This window comes from Dioscorea cayenensis, chromosome 2 (genome assembly GCF_009730915.1).
Source record: "Dioscorea cayenensis subsp. rotundata cultivar TDr96_F1 chromosome 2, TDr96_F1_v2_PseudoChromosome.rev07_lg8_w22 25.fasta, whole genome shotgun sequence".
Taxonomy (NCBI): domain Eukaryota; kingdom Viridiplantae; phylum Streptophyta; class Magnoliopsida; order Dioscoreales; family Dioscoreaceae; genus Dioscorea; species Dioscorea cayenensis.
The window spans coordinates 1,684,686-1,708,881 of NC_052472.1; the positions used below are offsets into that span (position 1 = coordinate 1,684,686).

The 24,196-nt window shown below is 38.9% G+C and overlaps 1 non-coding gene across 1 annotated transcript; it reads right to left on the reverse strand.

Moving 5' to 3' along the window:
• Window positions 1-13,869: 13,869 nt before the first annotated feature.
• Window positions 13,870-13,976, reverse strand: LOC120281292. The gene has a single exon (XR_005542529.1). It is a non-coding gene; the product is annotated as a small nucleolar RNA R71 (small nucleolar RNA).
• Window positions 13,977-24,196: the final 10,220 nt, after the last annotated feature.

A 24,196-nucleotide genomic window follows, 5' to 3' on the forward strand; every position in this document is an offset into this window, starting at 1 on the left:
TTATTACTTGGACAAACCCTTGTATTGGCAGTACACACGCAAAAGGGCATTATTAGCATGCACTAGAACCTCTCTCTAAATGTTATTGTAACATTAACGACAAGCCATCTCTTTGTAACCGATGAGACCACATTGATAACAAAATGTTAGAAAATGCTTATATTGCACAACCATAAAAACCTGTTGGTCGTCATCGCCTATCCAAAAACCTCATCTCACTGGCATTGTAACGCCAGTTTCACACAGACACGAGCATATTTGGCACGACTCAAATTTGTCGTCTGCTCATCAACTTTTAAGAGATAGCCAAACCCTCCAGAATGCCTCCTTTCCATAGCTCCATCGGAAGGTGTTGCAACTGAATCTATGTTGTAGAGGTTGGCATGCCAGCCTAAACGGGCTAGAAATAGGCATGACAATATGCCAACTGAATCACAAGCCCATTGACATTCCAAGGACCTTCAAACAACACATTATCCATGGATGATTGTAAGTTACACTATGATGAGTGCATTTCATATATATATTTCCATACCCTTTTCATGTATTTATCTTGTCTTTAAGCATTTATTTATTGTGATTCGGTACTACTTTGGGTATTATTGTCAATTTGTGTAGGAAAACAAGTCCAGAGAAAGGACACGATTTGTGTGCTCTCAAGCCAGACACGATCTCAAGCCAAACACGATCTCTACACGACCGTAAGTGTCTCCTAATTATTTCCGGCATTTTTTGTAGATGAGTTACTGCATCATTCACTGTAGCTGATTCACTATAGCACAGGTCTGGAGAAGGAACACGGTTTGCGTGCTCCTAGCACGATCGTGTCAGAAGTCTATGTAGGGGTGTGTCGATGCTGGAATTATGTGATTCAATTGTTTAGACAATCCAGTAATTTTCAGCGGGAGTGACATCCCGTGTCCACGATATATCAAACCTGAAAACCGTAATCCAATAATATTCAGTGGGATAGATATCCCCATGTCCAGGGTCTCTCAAATCTAAAATCTACGTTTTAAGCCAGATTTAGGGCATTCTTTTGGGATATTATCTTCACCCTTCCTCCTTCTTCTTGGGAGGCGGCTACCATGGTCTTCCCCTTCACATTTCTGGGGCCAGACTGAATTTATGGTACAAGAACACGAGTAGAGTCAGAGGTACAAGAGATGTGGGGCTAGCGTTGGAGCTTAACATTGGAGATGATCTTGAAAATAAGGGAGTCATGTCTTCTTTCTTTAGATCTATTGTTGTTTTCTCCATGTTGTACCCATCCCTCAGGGGCTAACCATCCATGGTGCCCCGGGATGTTGAACTTTGATGCTTTGTATGTTTTGAATATTTTCTTCGAATGACCTACGGAGTTCTTTTGGTTTCTTGTGTTTAATGTTGTGTTTGCATAACTTGATGTGTTTGATTTGCATAGTTGCTAAGGTAAAACTTGGTGTGTGGATTGCCATAGTTGTAGTTGCCTTTTGTGATTGCAAAACTCAATGTGTATGAAAACACAGCTACCTTAGCAAAACTTGATATTTGAGAACCATAGATGCAACATTGCTTTTGAGCACACACAAGAACCATAGAATGTACCTGGTAGGTATTAGAGTTCACTCAGGATACGATGGCTCATAGGAATCATCTCGGGGCATTTTTCTTTTGCTATTAAAATACTCAATCCTAATCTACCTGATAATTCCACCTGCTTTATCTTTACATCTCTCACATAGTTCAGTTTTAGCTCTTACCTGTCATCCTTCCTTCCTTTAAGATTCTTAGTTATCATCTTTACCCTGATTTTGTGATCCGGTTAGACATTAGAAGATCAACTAGTACTTCAAGTCCAGTACCTGTGGTTCGACAATCATACCCCTCACAGGGTACCACTGTATTATTTGTATGCGACCCGTGCACTTGCGGAGAACACATCAAGTTTTTGGTGCCCTTGCCAGGGACTGGCAACTCTTAGGAACATTAGGATTCTAGTGATCTAGTTATTTATCTTTTTCTTTATATATATATATTTCTTTTTATTTTGCTTTTGTTTGGTTACCTTATTTTTTTTTATTCATCACTTATTTCAGGAAGGTCAAACAATGGACAAATTGCGTACAACCTTGGAAGATCCATATTGGTTTCAAAAATTCCTTGAAACTCCTGTATTTTATGAGACACCTCCACAGTATCAAAGCACAATAAGTTTGTGTGATAGGATATCATTGAAGGACTTAGAGAATCCAGTGGTGATTCAAGAAGTCCTTGAAAATCATGCATTATATGAGGCACTTCATTAGAGGTATGGCACAACCAGTGAAGGAGATGGGTTATCACTATGGGAATTAGAAGATCGATATTTGGTTTAAAAGTTTTCTACAACTCCTGCACCCTATGAAGCACCTCCATTCAAAAATATGGATTCGTTGATTCCATCCGACTTAGATTCTACCATGGACAGTTGGAAATATTTGAGACAGGAGGATGATTTGAATCATGATGAAGCTTCGATTTCGAATGAGACTCGGGACATAGAAGGATATGAGAGCTACAAAGTTTATATATAGAAATTAGTAGAGGCCCTTCATGCACCATATGATCTTCATGAGACTGATGTACCACAGGTAGAGGAACAAGCCCTTGCAAAAGCTCCTATTCTTGTTAAAACTCATGACATGCAAGGAAGTCAATGGTACAATGACTATATTCAAAATTTGATGAAGGGACTTCACACGCCATATGAGTCTCATGAGATTGTAATTAATTTAGATCAATTGAGTTCGAGCAAACATCATGAGACTAATGTCGCACAGGTGGAGGAACAGATGCTTGTAGAGAGCAGACCTCCACCAGATGAAGAGCATCATGAGTTGATCACATCTATTTTAGAGCATACACTACCAACCATTGTAGCTGGGAAGCATTGGGAGAAGAAAAAAATTGAAGAGGTTGAAGAAACATACTTAATAGGAAAAGAGCACTTCAAGGAATTAATTTAAGTCTTGCAAAAAGGTTGAAGCAATCTTTACACCTTCCTTCTAAGAAATTGAACAACTCGTGTTCCAGGTTGTTACCTCTGAGGCCTAAGTGTCAATTGATGAAACATTTATCATTAAAGAAGACTCAAGAGATGAGGTACAAGGAGGTTGATTGTGGAAGAATAAGAAATATGAAGACAACCCCTTTTGCCTTGGTTCATATTTTGGAGTTTGACCAAGTTGTTCTCAAGGAATTTACAGGCAAGCTTATACACTTCTCACTCTTTGGAATCGACTTTGGAAGCTATAGACGGAGGAAACATTTTTGTTTTCAAGCTGAAAAATTAGATGAAGAAACAAACTCCAAGACCTTGAAACAAAAAGCTTCTTTTATGCAAAAGATGTTGGGAATTCAAGAATTTGTGGGTAAGAAAAATGAGCTATACAATGACCCACATGTGCATGTACTGATCTTGAATAATTCACAGCCCAAATTATTCCCTTGGAGACCTGAATCAAGTTGGTCAAAACCTTTGACATGTATTCCTCCATGGCAGATAATTTTGTGCTTCAATGGTAGTAGCTATGCAATTAATAGCCAAGAGGAACACACTCTCTTCAAGCCCCTTGAGGTAAGTAATAAGGTACGTCAAGCTGGTGACGTTAAACAAGCGCTTCATGGGAGGCAACCCAAGCTTTAGTTGTTTTATTTTCAATCTTATTTTCCTAATTTAGTTTAGTTTCTTTCTTTCAATCTTGAATAACTCAATGGTGCTCTTTATTTTATTCTTACTTGATTCTTGGTATTCCTTCGATTAGGTGGTTGTGTCGGCTTTGTTTTGCTTTATACCATGTACCATAGTTTTTGTTGGGGGTGATGAGCCATTTTCCTGGAAAATTTCAGGCATGACATGGGTAGAACACGCCCCTGCTTGTGCCAGTGAATTTCACTAATTTCAATTTCTGAAACATTCCAGGACGGCTAAACCCTAGTAGGTAGTTGGGCATGTGAACCCTAGGATCTATTCTTGTGTATTGATTTGCTTTATGTTTCTATTCAATCCGAGTTGATTTGAGTTTTAACCTTGTGATTTCATTGCTTGCATGTGTTATTGATTTTTGTGATTTATCTACATTGCATGATTTGTTACTTTGATCTGAGAGGTCTCCATTAGAGTTAGAACATCAAGGTTAAAGAGGGTTGAGAGGGTGAGTCATGAGATAGTGGAGTCTCCCATTTCCCCTCTGATTGAGTGTTTCCTATCTTCATATTCCTTATACTCTATGCAACCATATTTGGTATGAGGCATGAGATTGTTTGATTTCTCGGCGGGGACCTTGTAGGGGGTTAGTGATCCTTTGTCAAAAAATAGGGTTGTATCTATATTTAAGAATCGGTTTCACTCTAAGGTATCCCTAGAGCTTAGTGCGGTCATATGGGGGTGAGGTGTTGAGATTGAGCGATTTCTCCGCCGGGACCCTGTAGGGGACTAGTGTCGGTTGCTTGGAGATAAGGATTGTTTTTTTTATTACCTCGACTTATTAGACTCGGTTTAGGAGCATTTAGCAAATCTTGAGCTTCATGGAAGATCCTAGGGAGAGCAACGCCCAAGTACCTCTTCTTTAGTGATTGAGAACTTCTTTACTTTATTTCTTGCCCATTTGCATGCTTGTAAACGTTTCTTGCAATTAGTTCACTCCATCACATTCATTGATTATGACTAGATAACCGAGAAGTGGTTAATACTAATACTTTCGTTCCCTGTGGATTCGACTACCCACTCACCGGGGTAATTATTACTTCGATACCCTGTACTTGCGGTTCGCACGCAATTTGGTCGTGTCAAGTTTTTGGCGCCGAATTGCTTGTAAACCGCAAGTGCACGGGTGTCAAAGTAATAATTACTCCGGTGAGTGGTTAGTCAAATCCATAAGAAACATAAGTATTAATTTTCTTAGCTAGAAGTACCAAGAAATATAACTCATTTAAAAAATAAAATTACATGGTTTCATCATCATGGAGTATCATGTCAACTAGGCACATGACTATTATTTTTAAGGTACAAGAACTACCAAAGTGAACAACATATAGCGTATGGTGCGTAGGTCAATAATGTAGTTATGCCTTTTACTGTTAGAAATATTTTGCCGTTAATGCCACTCAAAGGTAGTTAGAAAAAAGTAATGGGTAAACGGTCCAAGCTTTGGGATTAAGGGGGATATACATGTAAGATACTAAGATGTGTAAAGATCGATTGCTCTTCCTTCATGCTAGGTTTTCTGATTTTTGTCAGCTGATTAGATTACTGATATTTATAGACAAAGCTGACAAATTAATAATCAAAAAGGATTTAACTCATCCAACTACACCAAAAGAAGCCTCTAGCAAGGTCAAGAGCCGTTGGAATATTATTATATTAGCAAAAGGGCTTTTTTTTTTTTTTATTTGGCCTTTTTTTTTCTTTTATTGTTAAAATGACTCTAGAATTATTTTATTTGTCAAAATAGCCCTAGGGTCATCACATAAATATCTAGTCATGATCTGGACTTGATTTCATCAATAAAATAATTTAAAATAATTTTTACTATAATAATATTTTACTAATATTAATAAAATAATTAATTTAAATAATTTCTACTTCAATATTTATTATTTTAATGGTAATCAAAATATTAATAGGATATTTTAAAATAATTCCGTTTGAATAATTTTCCGTTTATAATAATAATAATTTTATTTTCAAATAATATTTTCTATTTTAATAATAGTTTAAAAATATTTAAAAAACACAAATAAGCTATTTAAATTATTATAAAACAAATGAGGGGTTAAAATGTAGAAAAATTTAGCCATTTTTTTTTAAATACAGAGATAGCAGTTCACATGGATGCTGACTAAACATTAATGTGATGACCCTAGAGTTATTTTAACAAATTTTGATAATAATAAAAAAAAACTCAAAGGGAAAAAAAACAGCGGATGAGATGGGGACCACCACATTTTCACTATGCGGCAGAAAGTGGCATGGGCCAACAAATGCCCAAAAGAGAACTTAGAGGTATAAGCCTGAAAATCATATATATGTACTGAACAAAGTCCCAACATCCAATGTTTTTGGGAAGAGGAGCGGGGCGAACCCACTAGAGACCCAGGGACGTGCACAAGCCTCGGTGGAACAAGTGGGGGACGGGGCACGCTCACATGGGTCTTTGGAACCATCCATACACAACCACTATTCACAACTCCCAAAAATGTACCCTCAGTGAGAATCGAACTCTCAACACTCGGTGAGAGCTTTATCGGCGACCCGTGTACCAATAGACCCGAAGGTTGTTGGCTCCCAACATCCCAACATCCCAACATCCAATGTTTGTCTAAATGTTAGATAGGACGCATTGGTTTGCTTGTATACTGGGTCCCTCTGAGCTTAATTAGTTGTGGGCCCGGGCATAGCTAGTTCTAACATTTGTATTATTACGATTTTTGTCATACCTTTCATGACCAAATAAATTAACTCAAAATTGACTTTTTATAACATGTGAATGTATGAACAGGGTGTCGAAGTTCGCCCACCTAGCAAGAACCAGTTTTGAAATAAATGTTTAGTGCAAGTGTGCAACATGTGCATCGATGGGTTCATGCACAATCTCATTACTGATTTACATCAGGAAGAAATTGACGAGCAAGTGATGTGGATCCAAGAGTCTCACAAAGAGATGTTCCGCTTGGGAATTGACGAACAAATTTTGTACCACGCCACACCCACAACTACAAACAATTGATGTGAATGGCTGGCATGCATTTCACTAGTAATGAGACCACCACACCTGGCCGTGCCTTTAATAAAAAGAAGTGACCCGTGCCAACCACACCCACAACAACTATCCATCCATTATTCAATTTTAATGTGATCCTTGATGTTTGGGATGGGAACTAGATTTTGGACTAATATCGTGTGCTTTGATCAGATTTGAACATTGGTTGGCAGTTGAAACTGCCATTAACTTGTTTCTCATTAAAGATTTTTATTGGATGCTTTGGAGTGGTATTTTATGTGTGTTGAATTGTTTTGAATTGTAGTGGATTATTATAATATAAAATTGTATCGTGGTATTTGTTTTACATATTAATATAATTATATCATGTGAGAGATTGTACATCCTTTTCTTTTAATATCAAACTAGTTTTGACTTTTCTATTCCTAATATGCTACCCATGCTATTGTTTCTCTCTTCTCTTGTAATAGTTGCGAAAAATGATTTGGTTTTACTTTTTTTTATTTTAAGTTTAATGAAATTCATTTGTGGTTGGAGTAAACAATTTTTTTGTTTCAATCAAAACGTTATATTTTATGCTCCCTTATTTAGACAAGGTACAACGGATGGAATAAATCTTCTGTTTTTTTTTAGATTAAGAGCCATATTGATTTTAGTTAATTCTAAAACTATCATTTTCTTTTTATTTTTAAAATTGCTGGTGTTTATTTGCAGTTAGCATAAAAGTCAGTTGAAAATTTTAAAATATGATTTTTCATCTACAGATAAAACCTATCAAATGTAAATTTAATTTATTTTTACTAATGATTTAATTTCAAGTTATTAAAACTCATACTATTTTTTATTAAGGTTGCAACAATATAAACTAATTTTAAAATTTTGAATTAATTTTATCACGTAGTGGTCACTTTTTGTACGTTATGTTCAAATTAAACAGATAATATGACTTCTAATTTAAAAGTAAGACGCTTTTATTAAAAATAAGATAATGCTATGTCACATTTTTTTTTTTTTTTAATAAAGCTGTCACATTACCATTATTATGTATACGAAATATAAGAGTGAAACAAAAACAATTGAACAAGTTCAAACCATTTCTTACTTTTAAATAACCTTATATTAAACAGAAAATGAACTTATATATCTCGGGTAAATTTTTCTTTGGAGGGCACCAAACTATGTAATTTTTTTAATTTAGGGTCCAAATTTAAATTTGAATCAAAATGGTCATCTAACTTCAATTTAGTTTTACCGAGACGTCACCCGAGGGATTCTTATCCTTTTTGGATGATGTGGAAACTGGAAAGCTTTTGTTAGCACACATATGACATATTGTTTACTCAGCTGGCCCTTCTATGTAACTGTAGAATGCCAAGTCATGACCTGAGTTTGTACACGTCAGAACACGTGTCATAGAATCCCCATTTCCTCATTTCAATAGTCATCAACTATTTTCTTTGTTCTCGTTGTCTTGAGGGAGAGATAGTGGGAGAAAGAGGTGGGAGCAAAAGGGAGAACGAGTACCAGTGGGGGAAGACGAAGACTTGTAGTCATTGGTAGGTAAGAAGAAGCTAGGGCTCACCCGTAATGGAGATATGTCGAACAATTGCAATGTCCTTTCTTTATTCATTTTATTTTATTTTTTGATAATTTTATTGTACTTTTTTCAACTTTGATGATTTGTTTGTCAGAATTTACATTTAGGGCTTGGTTTGTGTTCTCATTTGCGGTTGTATTTTCAATTATTTTCTTTTGTGTTCTCATTTTTTTCATTTCTATTAAATGAATGAATCATTTAATTTATAGATGCAAAGAAAAGCATTTTATCTTGAATAAATGAAAACATTTATGTTAGACTTATTAAGAAGATAATATCACAATAATGGTCTATTTAGAGAGAAGACAAGCATAACTAAACATTTTGGTCTTTTCTTGTGTGTTCACTAAACATTTTAGTCAAGTTCTTCTTGTTCATACCTCGGTATGGCTTACCGAGCTTTTTTGGAGCTTGTGGAGCATTTAGCCAGAGTCTACAAACCTTGTGTGGGCTTTGCACAAGGCGCATAGAGTTTGTGCGGGTTGTGCACAGGCCCCATAGCCCTTCCTCAGGTTATGCGGCCTCCTGTACAAGCCACGCACTAGGCTACACACTACTGTCAGGTGGGTGTGCAGCATCTTGTGAGGGCCATGCACTAGGCTGCACACCAGAGCCCGCACAGGTTCTTTAGGGATGCCCTACTAGGTTCTTTAAAAATATTATGTAAAAAGATAGTAGCAAGAGCTATTGCCTTAGAAGAGTGAAGCCTCTCTTGAGTAGTCGAATTTTGGTCATTACAAGTGTACATTTGATGACCTACTGTGAGAAATGGCAACCTCTAGGGTGTATGAAGCTACTACCCATTTAATGAGTAAGAAACAAGGTTTGTCTGGCCTAGGTTGATCCAGAAATGCATGGGACACACAACTTATATTTTATTACACACACATACACACACACACACAGAAGGATTTTGAAGTAAGAGTGAAGTCTTATATTTGAGCATTTTTTTTCACACTAACCACAGAAAATCCCTTTACACTTTGGAATATTCTAATCTTATGAGATCATAGGTCATGCACTCATCTTCTTTTTGAGAGGGAGCTGAGAGAAATTGCTTAGAGACAAGCAATGATTCAAGTGTCGGGTATTTGATGGGTGCATTTCCTATCGTATTTTATTTACCTCCAATTTACATTTTCTTATCTTTTAGCATTATTTGTATATATTTCAGTGTTATTCTGGGTGTTTTGTTGTTATTGTGCAGAATGACAGGTTTTAGGATAACAGAAAAGATTTCAAAGAAAAACACCGGCAACAAAAAGTAAATTGCTAAGTGTTCAAGCTAAGCACGACCTAAGCATGGTCATGCTTATTGACAGTGATTATCACTAGCCTTCACAAGAAACTGGTAATAAATGCAAGCAGGACCACTATTCCTAGAGCACAGGCATGCTTGGGAAAGAGCATAACCGTTCTTTGCCCGTGCTATCTCACCTTGCTTTTCATTGTCTTTCCGAAAATATTAAGCATACTTTCTCTACTTCTTTCACAGGCGTGTTTCTAGGAAGCACGGGATGAGCACTACAGTGCTCTACCAGTGCTTTTCACTATCGGGTCACTTAGCCATTTCCTGCCAAACTCCCATAAAAAGTATGGGCTAAGAACGACCGTGCTTAGGTTGTGCTCAACTCGAAAAGTGCTTTTTATGCCCAAATCTAGGGCATTTTGGGGGACTTTTGGATCGGGGTCTTCTCCCTCTTTCTTGTGTGACGACTTGAGGTAGGTTTTGGAGGCCATGAGGGATCTTCACCACACTTTCTAGGGAGAGTGAGTGGAGTGTAGCTACTGAGGCTCCGGGTGACCTTGCTTCCTTCTTCATTGGAGCTATGTTTGGATGCCCATCTTGGAGTGGAGCTAAGCCTGTGGGAAGTCCTTCGGAGCTCAATTGGAGGAACCTTAGAAGAAAGAGGAAGTCATGTCTTCCTATTTTTTTTTCTTGTTTCTCTTTCCGTGTATTGAGTGTACCATGAGGGGCTAACCGTTCTTTGGTGCATCGGGCATTTGAACTTTGTGTGTTTCTATACTTGACTTACTTGTTTTTTTTTTTAATAACTATGGAGTTCTTTAAATTTAATGATTAAATCTCGTATCTTATAACTTGATGTGCTTTGAATTGCATAATTGCATGTCCAAAACATGCCTTCCTTGGTTTACCGTAGTTTTAGTTATCTCTGTATAATTACAAGACTCGACGTGCAAATTATTTATAGTTGTTCGCGTGAAACTCGATGCAATTGATTATCAAAGATATGACATTGCTTGTGAGCACACACTTGAATCTTGGGATGTATCTAATAGTTATTGGAAGTGATAAGTGCCTAAATGTATGTATTTTATTATATGTATTTTGTTAGAAATTGATGCCCGTCATGTGCTTAATCGAGTGTTCTTTGCTTTGTAGGGCACAGAGAATCCATGGAGAACACCAGGACATGATTAGGGGGGAAAAAGAAGAAAACTAGGTCACGTAGTACTATAGCGTATTTATTATAGCTGAAGTACTGTAGCAATTTCACTGTAGCATCTACTATAGCACATGCAATTTTTTTGGGACAGAGAGTTTTACCTAACTCATGCAGCCTCCATATGGGGCCGCATGAAGGCCCTATAGACCCTGGTATGCCATGATTTATCAATGTTTTAGGCATTATACGCTCTCCATATAGCCCTTATATACCTCCGTATGTCCCAAGGGTATAAAACAGGTTTCTAGGGTTTCAAAAGGGATTCTTTGGCCACCATTTGGAAAGGAGAAGAGGAAGAATGAAGATATCTTTGAAGGCGACATTCTAGGGCTAAAGACGGTTTCAAGAGCTTGATTATTCAATTAAAAGATCCACCACTAAGGAAGGAATGTTTCTAGGAATGGGAAGCGTGCTTTGGCTAGGGGAAGTGTCCTTCAGCCCGATCTCCACTCCTTCTTTCATCATTTTGACTAGGGAGTGTCATCTATGAACTTTTATTGTGTTCTACATTATTCTCTCATTTATACTTATATAATGGCACACTAGACCACCAAGGCCACTGATAAGTGCTTGTGCGATAAAAATACGAAGTGTTCTTTCCTTGTGTTGAGCATTACTTTTCTCAGGTTTTAATACTAATATGTGTGTATTTATGTTACTTTCATGCAGGAGGGGTTGTGAGGCCGAATATGAAAGTAAGAAACCAATGTGGGTCTTAAATGCACCAATTTGGAGGAAATCTTGCTAAGATTCAAACGCGAAGACATAGGTCTGGTTCGAGATGCGGGAATGGTTGCCAACCTCCTTGTATTCAAGTTAGTATAACTACTTGGAGCGGCACAAGGGCAGTCAAATTCAAGTATTCCGACTTGTGCATATAGAACAAGATCTCCACCAACATGTCCGTTATTGAAGAAGCAAAGCGATCCACGACGAAAATGTGTACCCGTTTGCGTTACCTCGATGAAAGCATGGATTCGGAAGTATTTTGGGCTGGTACTGCAGTCGGGTACTGTAGCAAGAATAATGTACCAGCATTGTTCACAATCGGCCGAGAAAACAGGAAAACAGAGAATCTACACGGGTGTGTGGAAAATTCCACACGGCCGTGTGAAAAATCCACAAGGGCGCTCACACGGGCGTGTGGATCCCCGATTCAAGCACTTTAAAAGCCGATTTCAGCCCCGATTTCAGCATTCTTTTCTCCATCTTTTCCCCAACATGAGAGAGGGTTGTGGCTAGGGTTTTGAGAGGTATTGGCTAGGGCTTTGGAAAGGTTCTATGACTCTGACATCGTGCATCGTTTGGAAGAAGGTTAGTGGGAAAGTTTTCGTCGGCACCGATCCGGTGAGGTGTATCCTAGGCTGGACAAAGGGACCCTTGCGACGAGTATAGGACTTTCCACAAGACCATCACAACGACTAATGAGGGGGTTTTCTATAGATGCTGTGTTTTTACATTCGATTTCATTGATTGTATTTAGCTCTGTGGAGAGCTAAACCCCTATTGGGTACTTGGGTATTTGTAAACTCTAGGATGTATTTGTTTCATTGAATCTCTTTATTATGCTTTTAATTAATTGGTGTTTATTGTGAGTTCCAATCTCGTATGATTGATTGTATGAATATTCCCCTAGAGTGACACTAGGGTTAAGAGTTCTTCTTGGTAACTCTTGTGAGTGAGTGACACACCATGAGATTTAGACAAAGTTAGATTGGAGAGGATTGAGAGGGTGAGTCGAGAAGTAGCGGAGCGTCCCCTTTCCCCTCCGGTGTGATCTATCCTACCTCCACATTCCAAGAGTTCTTTGTGGCCATAGTAGAGTGAATGGGCTAAGGGATGACCTTCCACTAGGGCTTAGTTGCGAGTGCAACGGAGTGAAGCGTTGAAGTGATTTTAGCATCTAGGTGTTAATTGTGGCTAGGGATCTTTCACCTGGACCAAAGGGTTAGGTCTATACATAGGAATAGGGTTTATCATTTGGAATCCATAGAGCTCATTGCAATTCTATATGAGTTCGAGGTGTTCAGATTGTTCAATTTCTCCTCCAGGATATGTATAGAGTTAGGCATGGTATGACTCACTATTGCATTAATTAGGAAGCATAATAGAGGTTTCTTACACTTGAAACGATTGTCCTAGCCGGAACAATATCCGGGTGTCCCATTTTTATCGATTGCCTTACCTTCTCCTCTACTTGTGCTCTCTTTCTTGTTATTTTTACTCTTGAGAATTGAATTTTGTCACACATATCACTATTCATCTTCCACATTAGTTAAGAAATAATTTAAGTGTCTTTATTCCCTACTCTCTGTGGATACGATACCCACTCATCTGGGATTATTACATCGACACCCGTGCACTTGCGGTGTACACGCATATACGAACATGTCAAGTTTTTGGCGCCATTACCAGGGAGTAGGCATTTAGAGATACTTTGCACTTTATTTTCCTTAGCTATTCATTTATTCATTCTATTTCATATTTTCTTATTCTATCATCATTCTGATTTTGTTTCCTTTCTTTTGGTGCAACTCCAGGTTATAGAGGGAACCCCTCCTTATTGATTGAAGAAGATCCCGAGCTCAAATGTACACTTAGAAGAAAAGAGAAAGAACCTGTGTAAGAATAGTCTAATCTAGCTGATTTGGAAGTAGAAGAATCTGAAAACATGGCAGAACAGAATGAGCAGCAGTGGACATTATCCGATTATGCCAGACCTTTAGTATTGGGGACACAATCAAGCATTGTGTGTCCCCTAATTACAGATCAGAACATCGAGTTGAAGCCGGCATTCATCCATATGTTTCAGCAATCCGCACATTTCAATTGTTTGGCCGATGAGGATCCAAACAGTCATATAGAGAACTTTCTCGAGGTGTGTGATATGTTGAAGATAAATGGGGTAACAGATGATGCCATCAAGTTGAGGGCCTTCCCATTTTCCTTGAAAGGGAGAGCGAAGCAGTGGCTACACTCATTACCTAGAGCATCAATTACCACATGGGAGGAGATGGTAGAAGCTTTTCTTGGCCGTTATTTCCCTCCCAGAAAATCTGCAAAGCTTAGGAATAACATCTCATCCTTTGTACAATTAGAATTGGAGTCTCTATTTGAGATGTGGGAAAGGTTCAAGGAGTTCCTGAGAAAGTGCCTGCAACACGGGTTCTTGGAGTGGATGATTGTTCAGACCTTTTACAACGGTCTGAATCCGAGTACAAGGCAACTCTTGGATGAGGCAGCAGGAGGTATCTTAGGTAGCAAGACCCCCAGTGAGGTCCGTCAATTAATTGAAGAAATGGGGTTAAACAGCTACCAATGGAATGCCAGGGAGAAGAAAAAGGTGGCCGGTCTCCATGAGATAGATGTAGTGACTTCGTTGGCGGCTCAAGTGGAATCATTGAGTAAGAAGTTAGATATTCTAACTTCGAAAAGAGTAGAGGCCGTGATTACTTGCACCGGGTGTGGTGGAGGACATGCTCCCTCCGATTGCCCGATATCTATTGGTGATGTATCTTCGGTTAAGAACGTCGATTTTATAGGTAATAGCATGAGGACTCAAGGGAACCCATACAGCAACACCTACAATACGGGTTGGAAGAATCATCCCAATTTCTCGTGGAGTAACCAAGGTCCACAAAACACCATGGGGCCACCGGGTTTCCAACAACAAGGGCCAAATGTGGAAAACAGAGTTTCAGGTTTGGAGACCCGAATGACCGATTTGGAGAAGGCCTTAACTATGTTTGTGCAATCGTCAAATACAAGGTTTGAATCAGCTGAGGCTACACTTCGCAACCATACCACCTCCTTATATAATCTTGAAAATCAAGTGGGGTAGATTGCGAAGTCCTTATCAGAAAGGCCACATGGAAGTTTGCCGAGCAATACCGAAACCAACCCTAGAGAGCATGTGAAGGTGATCACTTTGAGAAGTGGTCGTGAGGTCGACGGTAGGCTTCCAAGTGAGAAGCCAAATGAACATGCACCTGAGGTTATAGAGGTTGAAGAGGGAACAAGCAAAGAGAAGGAGGTGGCACCTCCATCTTTCAAGCCAAGGATCCCTTATCCCTCTAGATTGAAGAATGACCAAGGGGATGAATAGTACAAGAAGTTCCTGAGTTTGTTCAAGCAATTCCACATCAATATTCCTTTTGTTGAGGCATTGGCCTAAATGCCTAAGTATGCCAAATTTTTGAAGGACTTGTTGACCAATAAGAGGAAGTTGGAGGAGAGTGCTTCCGTGATCTTAGATGCGTCTTGCTCGACGGTCTTGCAAAATAACATGCCGAACAAGAAGAAAGATCCGGGAAGCTTTATCATTCGGTGTAATATTGGCAATCTAGGTGAAGAAATGGCAATGGTGGATTCAGGGGCTAGCATCAACGTCATGCCATACACCTTCTTCCAAAAGCTAGGCTTGGGCGAGCCTAGACCTACTCGGATGACTTTGTAACTAGCGGACCGAACGCTGAGACATCCGAGAGGTATCATCGAGGACGTGCTTGTCAAGGTGGACAAGTACATTTTTCGGTTGACTTCGTAGTGCTAGACGTCGATGAGGATGCGGATGTACCCTTGATACTTGGGAGGCCATTTTTGCGGACTTCCAAGGCATTGATTGATATGGACGGCGGAGAGCTAACTTTGAGAGTTGGAGATGACAAGCTCACATATTGCCTTGCTAAAGCCATGCGGCATTCTCTTGATTTCGATAATACTTTATATTTTCTAGACACTACTGATGAGACTGTTGATGAATACATACAGGAAATATTCAATCCAGATCCATACGAAGGCTTATTCGACCAATAGGATGACAATGAAGAGATCATGATGCTTGGTTCGACGGAAGAAGTACCGTCTACGCCGGGGATCTTGAAGAAGGTGCTCTGGAAATTGAAGAGGGCTAGGAGACGCTACAGAAAACTCTCCAAGGCTGTTGGAGATGTGCGTGAACTGAACAAACTGGGTCAATCATTGCTAGGCAGTCCCAAGCCCAACAATTCAACCTCTACCCTCAAGAGATTTTGCTCATCATGTTTCTAAGCTATAAGTAAGAGGAAAACTTTCATCTATGAGCCCCCGTGAGGTAAGACAAGGTACGTCAAGCTAAGTGACGTTAAACAAGCGCTTCTTGGGAGGCACCCCAAGTGTTTTATATTTCTGTTGTGTTTTTATCATGGGTTTTCAAGTTCATCGTGCTTTTTTATGTGAATTTGGTGAAGTTTTGGTCGTTTGAGCTATTTCTCATGTTTTTCACTGGTATAAATTGCATATTGGGGCAGGCTCTGAGTGTGTAAACATGTTCAGAAAATTTTCTAGAGAGCCTGCAGAATTTTCTAAGGCATCCAGAGAAAACACACGGGCATGTGGAATTAACACACATACGTGGTTTCATATTGTGAGCTCATCTAGAGAAGGCATAGGGACGTGAACTCGCCAGTGTGAACGACCATGCGATTCTTGCACGCTCGTGTGAAATTTCTGCACGGGCGTGTGAAGTCTTGCAGAGATTGGCAGACTTTCCCGAAAGCACACAGGGGCTTGGACTCGCCCTTGTGGGCGACCTTGTGAAGATCGCACGGGCTTGGTTAATTTCCACACGCCCATGCGAATCTCTATAGAGGAGCTCTCTTCATCCCGAGAAGTCACAAGGGCGTGCGCTTGCCCCTGTGAGTTGGGCTTGTGAAGGCCCACGCCCATGTGGAATTTCCATACGAGTGTGCGGAACACTTAGTGAGTTTTTTCAGATGTCCAGAGCAGCCATAGGGGCGTGCAGCTGCCCCTATTGGTCGGTCGGACGGGCATGGGTATTTCTCACACGCCCGTGTATTTGCATCCGAGGCAGTGAGTGTTTTCCCGAGAGCACACAAGGGCATGCACCTGTCCCTGTGAAGCTTTCCTGAGGGGGTACACGGCCGTGTGTAATTTTCACACGCACGTGTGGATGTGCAGAACTCCAAGAGACGCGAGTTTTTCTTTAAAAATCTTTGTGGATTCTCTTTTTTCTTCATCTCGAATCACCCGAAAACCACTCCTGATCAAGTTCTCGGCCCTTTACGGTTTTTTTGGAGGATTTTTTTTACATTTTGTGCCGATTTTCGGAATACTATCATCTATTGTATCGGTAACCCTTCTTATCCTCTTTTCTTCGCAAATCGTTGTTTTTATTGGATTGAGAATCTTGAGTTGTGCCAATTTTCATGATATAATTTCTTATGCATGTTTGGGAAGTTCTTAGGGGTGGTTTTAAGTTGTCTTTTTGGAGAATTGGTGCACAACTATGCGGTTTTCACACCCCGTGGATCCACACTGGCGTGGGTAATTTTCACAGGCCCATGTAGAATTCTGCATTATGTTGTTCCTGAGTATTATTTGATCATTCCTTACTCATTTGTTGCAGGAATGGCACCGTACTCAAGTAGGCAAGAAGGCAAGTGCCCTAGGGAGCCTTCACTAGAGCTAGCACATATTATATTTCCGAATCCTGGACATCAAGCTTGTTTCGAGCGGCTATCGGAGCTTAGGTTTAGCTAATCCTAGTTCTTGGACCTGAGTGTGCTAAGTGGGGTCCAGCGGGGTGATGAGTGAATCAGGGAGTTGGAGGCGTTGATGGCCGTAGGAGGCTGGCAGAGGTTGTTGTCTATACGAGAGCCTGTTTTCAGGCCGCTGACTTTGGAGGTGCTAGCGTCTTTTGAGTTTGTGGATGACATACATTTTAGAGTGTTCGGTCGTCAATTTGCTGAGTATTTCGAAGTTTTCAGTTCACATGGGCTTGTACGATGAAGCATATATAGAAACCGAGGAGTATGGACATCTACCAATAGATTACTTTCGCACCTGGAGCCCACAGCAGGCTTACCAGGTTTTATGCGGACAGGGGCAGCATGAACCGGGAATATCCAAGGCCACATGTTTGTCTCGGCTGGGCTACAGATATTTATTCGCTGTCATTAGCAGATCTGTGGATGGCCGAGGTGATAACACTAGTACTCTAAGCCAACAGAGTCTGCTTTATCTGTATTCTATGGCTAGGTCCATGCATATTCATCTGGGGCATACCAAATATGGTTTCATAAAGCTTAGGGAATACGGAGATAGGAAGCACTCATCAGAAGGGAAAGGGGGCACTCCACTATCTCATGACTCACCCACTCAACCTTCTTCAATCTTGGAGTTCTAACCCTAATGGATACCTCCCTATCACCAAGGCAACAAATCATTCAATACAAATCAATCACAAAGATCAATATGATATGCAAACAATGGGAAAATAAGATCGAAACTAAAATAAACTCGGATTAAATAGAAAACGTAAAGTAAATCAATACAAAGATATGATCCTAGGGTTCACATGCCCAAATACCTAGTAGGGTTTAGCCCTCCATGGGGTAAATTACAAAGCAAAGAATAATGCAAAGAAAGAAATGAAAACCATGGAATAAAACTGCCTTGAATTTGTGATGATGTGATAGGTTCTTGTGTAAAATTATTACTAAGTATACTTTTCTTACATTGAGCATCACTTTTATCAGTTTTTATGTCTCATTCGTTTGTATTAATTTTCTATTGTGTATTTAGGGTTGTGGAGACAAGTTTGGAAGAAAGGAAGCAAAAATAGATCATGGATGTGATTTTTGAGAAATTTCTTTTACTGAACAAGGGTCAAGACACAAGTTGTCTTCACCGGTATGTGGATGTGTGCTAACCTATAAAAAATGTGCAACTGAATTTACAATTGGAGGGGAATGAAGGCAGTCACGCACATATACTCTGATTTGTGTAACATTGTCAAGAGCTTTGCCAATGAGTTTGAAGCAAGATGCTGCATGATTTACTACATGGATGTGTGCCCAACCATACGGCCTTGATGAAGAAAATGGATTCCGGAGTACTGTAGCAAAAGTGTTGTACCATTTACTGTAGTAAATTGTTGTATTAATTTACTGTAGCATTTATTGTTTGCTAAGCACAGAAAGTGAGAAGCCTGGAAATTCACACACCCATGTGAAAATTCCACATGGGCTTGTGAAACCCCGATTTCAGCCCTTTAAATACCACTTCGAGAGTTTATTTTGGGGATCTTTTGATTATCTTTTGGGGACAGCTTGGCTAGGGCTTGGAGAGCTTTTGCTGGGATTTTGGAGTTTTTCTACAGCATTCGACTTTGATTTCCTTTGGAGGAGAGTTATTGGGGGAGCTTCAAATGGCTTTGCTTTGGCAAGGTCTGTCCTAGGCTTGACGGAGGAGTCTTTGGAGAAGACGAGGCTGCTTTTGAAGACCATCGACACCGATGACATGGGGGTTATCTCTATGGATTGCTTGCACTTATTTTTTATTTCATCTTTGATTTTGTATTGCTCCATGGAGAGCTGAACCCCTAATGGGTGCTTGGACTTGTAAAACCTAGGATGATTGAGTTTTATTGACTTCTATTATATTTCCATTAATTGATGCTTTAGTTGAGTTTTAATCTTGTGTGTTTACTGTTTTGATTTTCCCTTAGAGTGATTCTAGGGTTGAGAATCTATCTAGGTAATCCTTTTGAATGAGTGACACATTATTAGGGTTAGACTTAGCAAGGTTGAAGAGGGTTGAGAGGGTGAGTTGAGAGGTAGCAAACAGTCCCCATTCCCCTCCGACATGATTTATCCTACTTCCACATTCTATGAGTGCTTTGCAATTATGATAGAGTGAAGTGCTAAGAGATAAACTCCACTGGGGCTTAGTTGCGCAAGCAATAGAGTGAAGTGTTAAGTAATCCTTAAATGCTGGGGCTTAATTATGATTAGTGATCTTTCTACTTGAATAAAGGTTATGATCTAGATTAGGAAATAGGGTTTATCACTTGGAATCCCTAGAGTTTTAAGCAGTCCCATACAGTGTGAGGTGTTGAGAGTATCCTTTCCTCCGGGGCATAGTATAGAGGGCAAGTCACTGTTGACCTTAGGTTTGGGACCGTGTGTCTTTTGATCTCCATGACTAATTAGATCTCAATTAGGGATGCATAATATTAGTCTTGGACTTGAAATAATAGTCCTAGGGTAAGCATTGTCTGAGTATCCCATTTTACCATCGATTATCTTTTTTGATTCCTCTTGCTTTCTCTTTTCTCCTCTACCTTTATTTGTATTAATCTTTTGAATCAAAATCACAAATTGGTTTTCACTCTAGCTAAATAGTGATACTTCTTATTTTTGAGCATCTATTCCATGTGGATTCGACTACCTACTCACCGGGGTATTTTATTACTTCAGCAACCCGTGCGCTTACGGTACACACACACAAGGGTACATCATGATGGTCTTTGATAGGTCGTTCAATGCTATGAAAGAGAAAAGATCAATCGAAGTTAGTAAAGAACGCGCCCCAAATTCTCTAAAGACCTCCTCCTCAAACCCTAGCCGCTTTGCTGTTCAAATGCTAGCAAAAAAGCCTCCAAAGAATAGGGCAAAAGGGATATTTATAGTCATAAACCGCATCTGTCACATGCCTCCATGCGACCGTGTAAGATTTCACATGCCAGCGTGAGCTGCAGAAATTCCCATGCGACCGTACTCTTCATAAACACGGCTTACACAATCTTCTCTTGAGGCCACATGGTCTGTCACACGTCCATGTGGTAAGTTATGAGGCTTTTCATCGTTAAAACATCATTGGGAAGCTCTTGCATTCTTCACACAGATAGGGACATCCGAGTGTGATTGCCTTTGTGCCCTTCCAACTCAGAAATTGACTTGAATTCTCTTGGAAGTTGGCACACACCACCATGTACATGAGCTCCTCTTGTGTCTTGATCTTTATGTTGCACAAAAACCCCCAAAATATATCTTCATAACCTATCTTTGCTTCCTTTTACTGCTTCAAGGTGTTCACAACCTAATTGTACAAAAGAACACCAAATACACTTTATGAGATATAAACCATGGTAAAAATAATGCTCAATGCATGTAAAATATATAGAGAAATATGTATACTCAAGCACTTATCAACGAGGTACCCAGGTAATGCTCCTCCTAGGATCTAACATGAAGGGTAAGATTTACCATGGGTTCCTAAACTGAGTTAATTGAGTTGAGGTAATCCAAGAATAATCGGTCCCTGCCTTCAGGCCACTAATACTAGTCCCCTACAAGGTGCCGGTGGAGAAATCGCTCAATCACACAATAGACTCTAGGGATTCCTAAGAGTATACCCGATTCCTAAGGATAGACCTAACCCTACTTCTAGGTGAAAGATCCCGAAGCCCCTACAAGGTCCCGACGGAGAAATCTCTCAATCTCACGCCTCACACCAAATATGGTTGCATAAAGCCTAGGGAATACGGAGATAGAATGTACTAATCAGAAGAAAAAGTGGACACTCTACTATCTCATGAATCACCTTCTCAATCCTCTTCATTCTAAGAGTTCTAGCCCTAATGCAGACCTTTCTCTCACCAAAGCAAACAAATCATGCAAACAAATCAATCACAAAGATTAATATGGCATGCAAGCAATGAGAAAACAAGATTAAAACTCAATTAAATTTGGATATAATAGATAACATAAAGTAAATCAATACAAAGATAAGATCCTAGGATTCACATGCCCAAATACCTACTAGAGTTTAGCCCTCCATGAGGCAAATTACAAAATAATTAATACAATGTAATTTAATAAAAACCATGGAATAAAATGCCTTGAATTTGTGGTGATATCCTTGATGGGTTGCTTAACGTCTTGAAGGATCCTTCTACAAAGCTTATCGATGATGGCTCCTTCTATACTATGATGAAGAAGAGATCTATCAAAGTTGGTGAAGAACAACCCCCAAATTCACCAAAGACCTCTCCTCAAAACCCTAGACATTTTTCCTTTCAAAAGTTATAAAAAAGTCTCCAAAAAATAGGGCAAAAGGGATATTTATACTTAAAACCCGCGTCTGTCACATGCCTCCACACGATAGTGTGAGCCTCAATAACAAAGTTCTGATACTCTTCTCTTGAGGCCACTTGGATGGGCACATGTCCGCGTAATAGGTTATAAGGCTTCTCGTCATTTAACCATTATTGGGAAGGTTCTTAAATTCTTCACACAAGTCAGGACATGGGAGTGTGACTGCCTTTGTGCCCTTCCAACTCACAATTTGGCATGAATTCTCTTGGAAGTTGGCACACACCCCCGTGTGCATGAGTTCCTCTTGTGTCTTGATCCTTATGTTGCACAAAAACTCCCAAAAGGTGCCTTTCATGACTTATCTTTGCTTTATGTTCTTCTTTCAAGGCCTTCACAACCTATTTGCACAAAGGAACACCAAATACACTTTCTGAAACATAAACCATGGTAAAAATGATGCTCAATGCATGTAAAAAATATATAAAAATATGTCTACTCAAACACTTATCAACAACCCTACCCCTCATGAGGTACCACTTTATTACTTGCTATAATCTGTGCACTTGCAGAAGCGTACATCAGCATATAAATTGTATGGATCCAATAAACCTGACTTCTATGTATGTTCTTGCATTTGTACTCTTGGGTTGTATTTTGAAACCATAACTTGTATTTCTATTAATGTTTCTAGTATTTAAGATCCTAAGTGTAGAGGAACCCTATTATACTTTTATTGTTGGGTATTCCTCCTTTTTAGTAAGATTATGATAGCTGGTTTATGTTGAGTATTATGGTAACTTAGATGTGGATAATGTGGAACCCTCTCTTTGTTGTCGTGGCGATTGCCACATGCCCGGCTAAAGTCGGGATGTGACACTTGCGGACAAGCAAGGGGTGTGTCAACCTACTTGATGACAACTAATTTAAACAACAGTTTTGTTGTTATATGTGGAATTCTAATACTTCAAAATATGATAAGCAATTACTCATCATATTATTAACATGTTCTGTAAATTTAAGTTTCATTGTTTATGAGTAAATAGATATAACATTTACTTGTAGAATGATGATACTATTTTCTTGTAATGATTGTTAAATAAGTCATTTATTTCTAACTATCTGTAACTTAGCTTGATTTCTTTTGTGTCTTATGAATTTTTTCTTACAATTCACTATCATTGATTTTTACTTTTATTTCCTAGATAATGATTCTAGTTTCTTGTAAGTGTCATTAGATCAATCTTTAATCCTGTGATTGAGAACTTCTTGTTCTTTTCTCCATTTAATTATTGACAACTTTCCTCAACTTTCAAGCCTATAAATATTTACATAGTCTTTTATCAGTTATAGACAATACAAATGCTATAGCAAGTTATGAACATTACAAAATAAACATTTGCAAGGAAGGCAATGTAGAACCACATGATATTGCTACTCTGTATGAAGAGTGTATTTTATTCTTATCTAGACATCAATAGTTAATGACAGAACTAGGCCATTTCATGTCATAAATAAAATTTTGATTGATATATAATTCATATACACTACTGATTATTTTATTGTTTGGATATAGGATGCCAAATCCATATTTTGTAGACTATGAGAAGTAGCTTTTCTAATCTCCCACGTCCTTTCAGTGATATTTCCAATATTTACATGCTGACGTTCCTAATGGTGCGATCAAATCTGAATTTGACATCATCTATTCATAAACATAATGTCATGCCATGCAAGTGCACATTTATTTATTTACTTGACGAAGAGTGCACATTTATTATTTATTACATTCTTTTCTATTTAAGGAAGGTTTTTTTGAAATATACATGTTTTCTTAGTAGTAAAAGTTGTTCATTACTACAATACAATGATTACAATCCATCATAGTATCATATCTTTATGAATTCTTCAAAACTAGTTTAAAAATAAAAATAAGAACTCAATTTATGTTAATAATGTTTGTCTATTTAATATCATTCAAGAAAAATCAAATCAATTAACCACTACAAACCCTAACTTGGCATAAACCTCTATTTCAAAGTTCAAAAAGAGTAGTTACTGTAGGTTAGGTCTTCCTCCCCTTCTCGCTCTATCTCCTAGTTAACTAATATCTTCATGAGTGAGCCCTCTCTCCTTCTTGCTAGCTGACAACCGGGCTTCATCCTCCCTCATTAGCTCTCGCTTTCATCCTTGTTGGATTGAAAAACGCATGTTAGCTACCCTTCTTCTCTCTCTCCCTCTCTCTCTCTCTCTCTCTCTCTCTCTCTCTCTAAACTGAAATTAGGTGACCACTTTGTATATCATATTGAAGTTTGGAGCACAAAATGAAAAAAGAGCCCTACTTGAATTAAATGTACAATATTATCCTATATATATCTCTTCGAGTTGAATGCACGATATTATATGATAAAACTATAAGGCATGATTCACCAACTTAAGCATGTTAATTTATGACTTGTTTGAGTAATAATTATTTTAAAGACAACTCAAGTTACTTGAAACAACTAACTT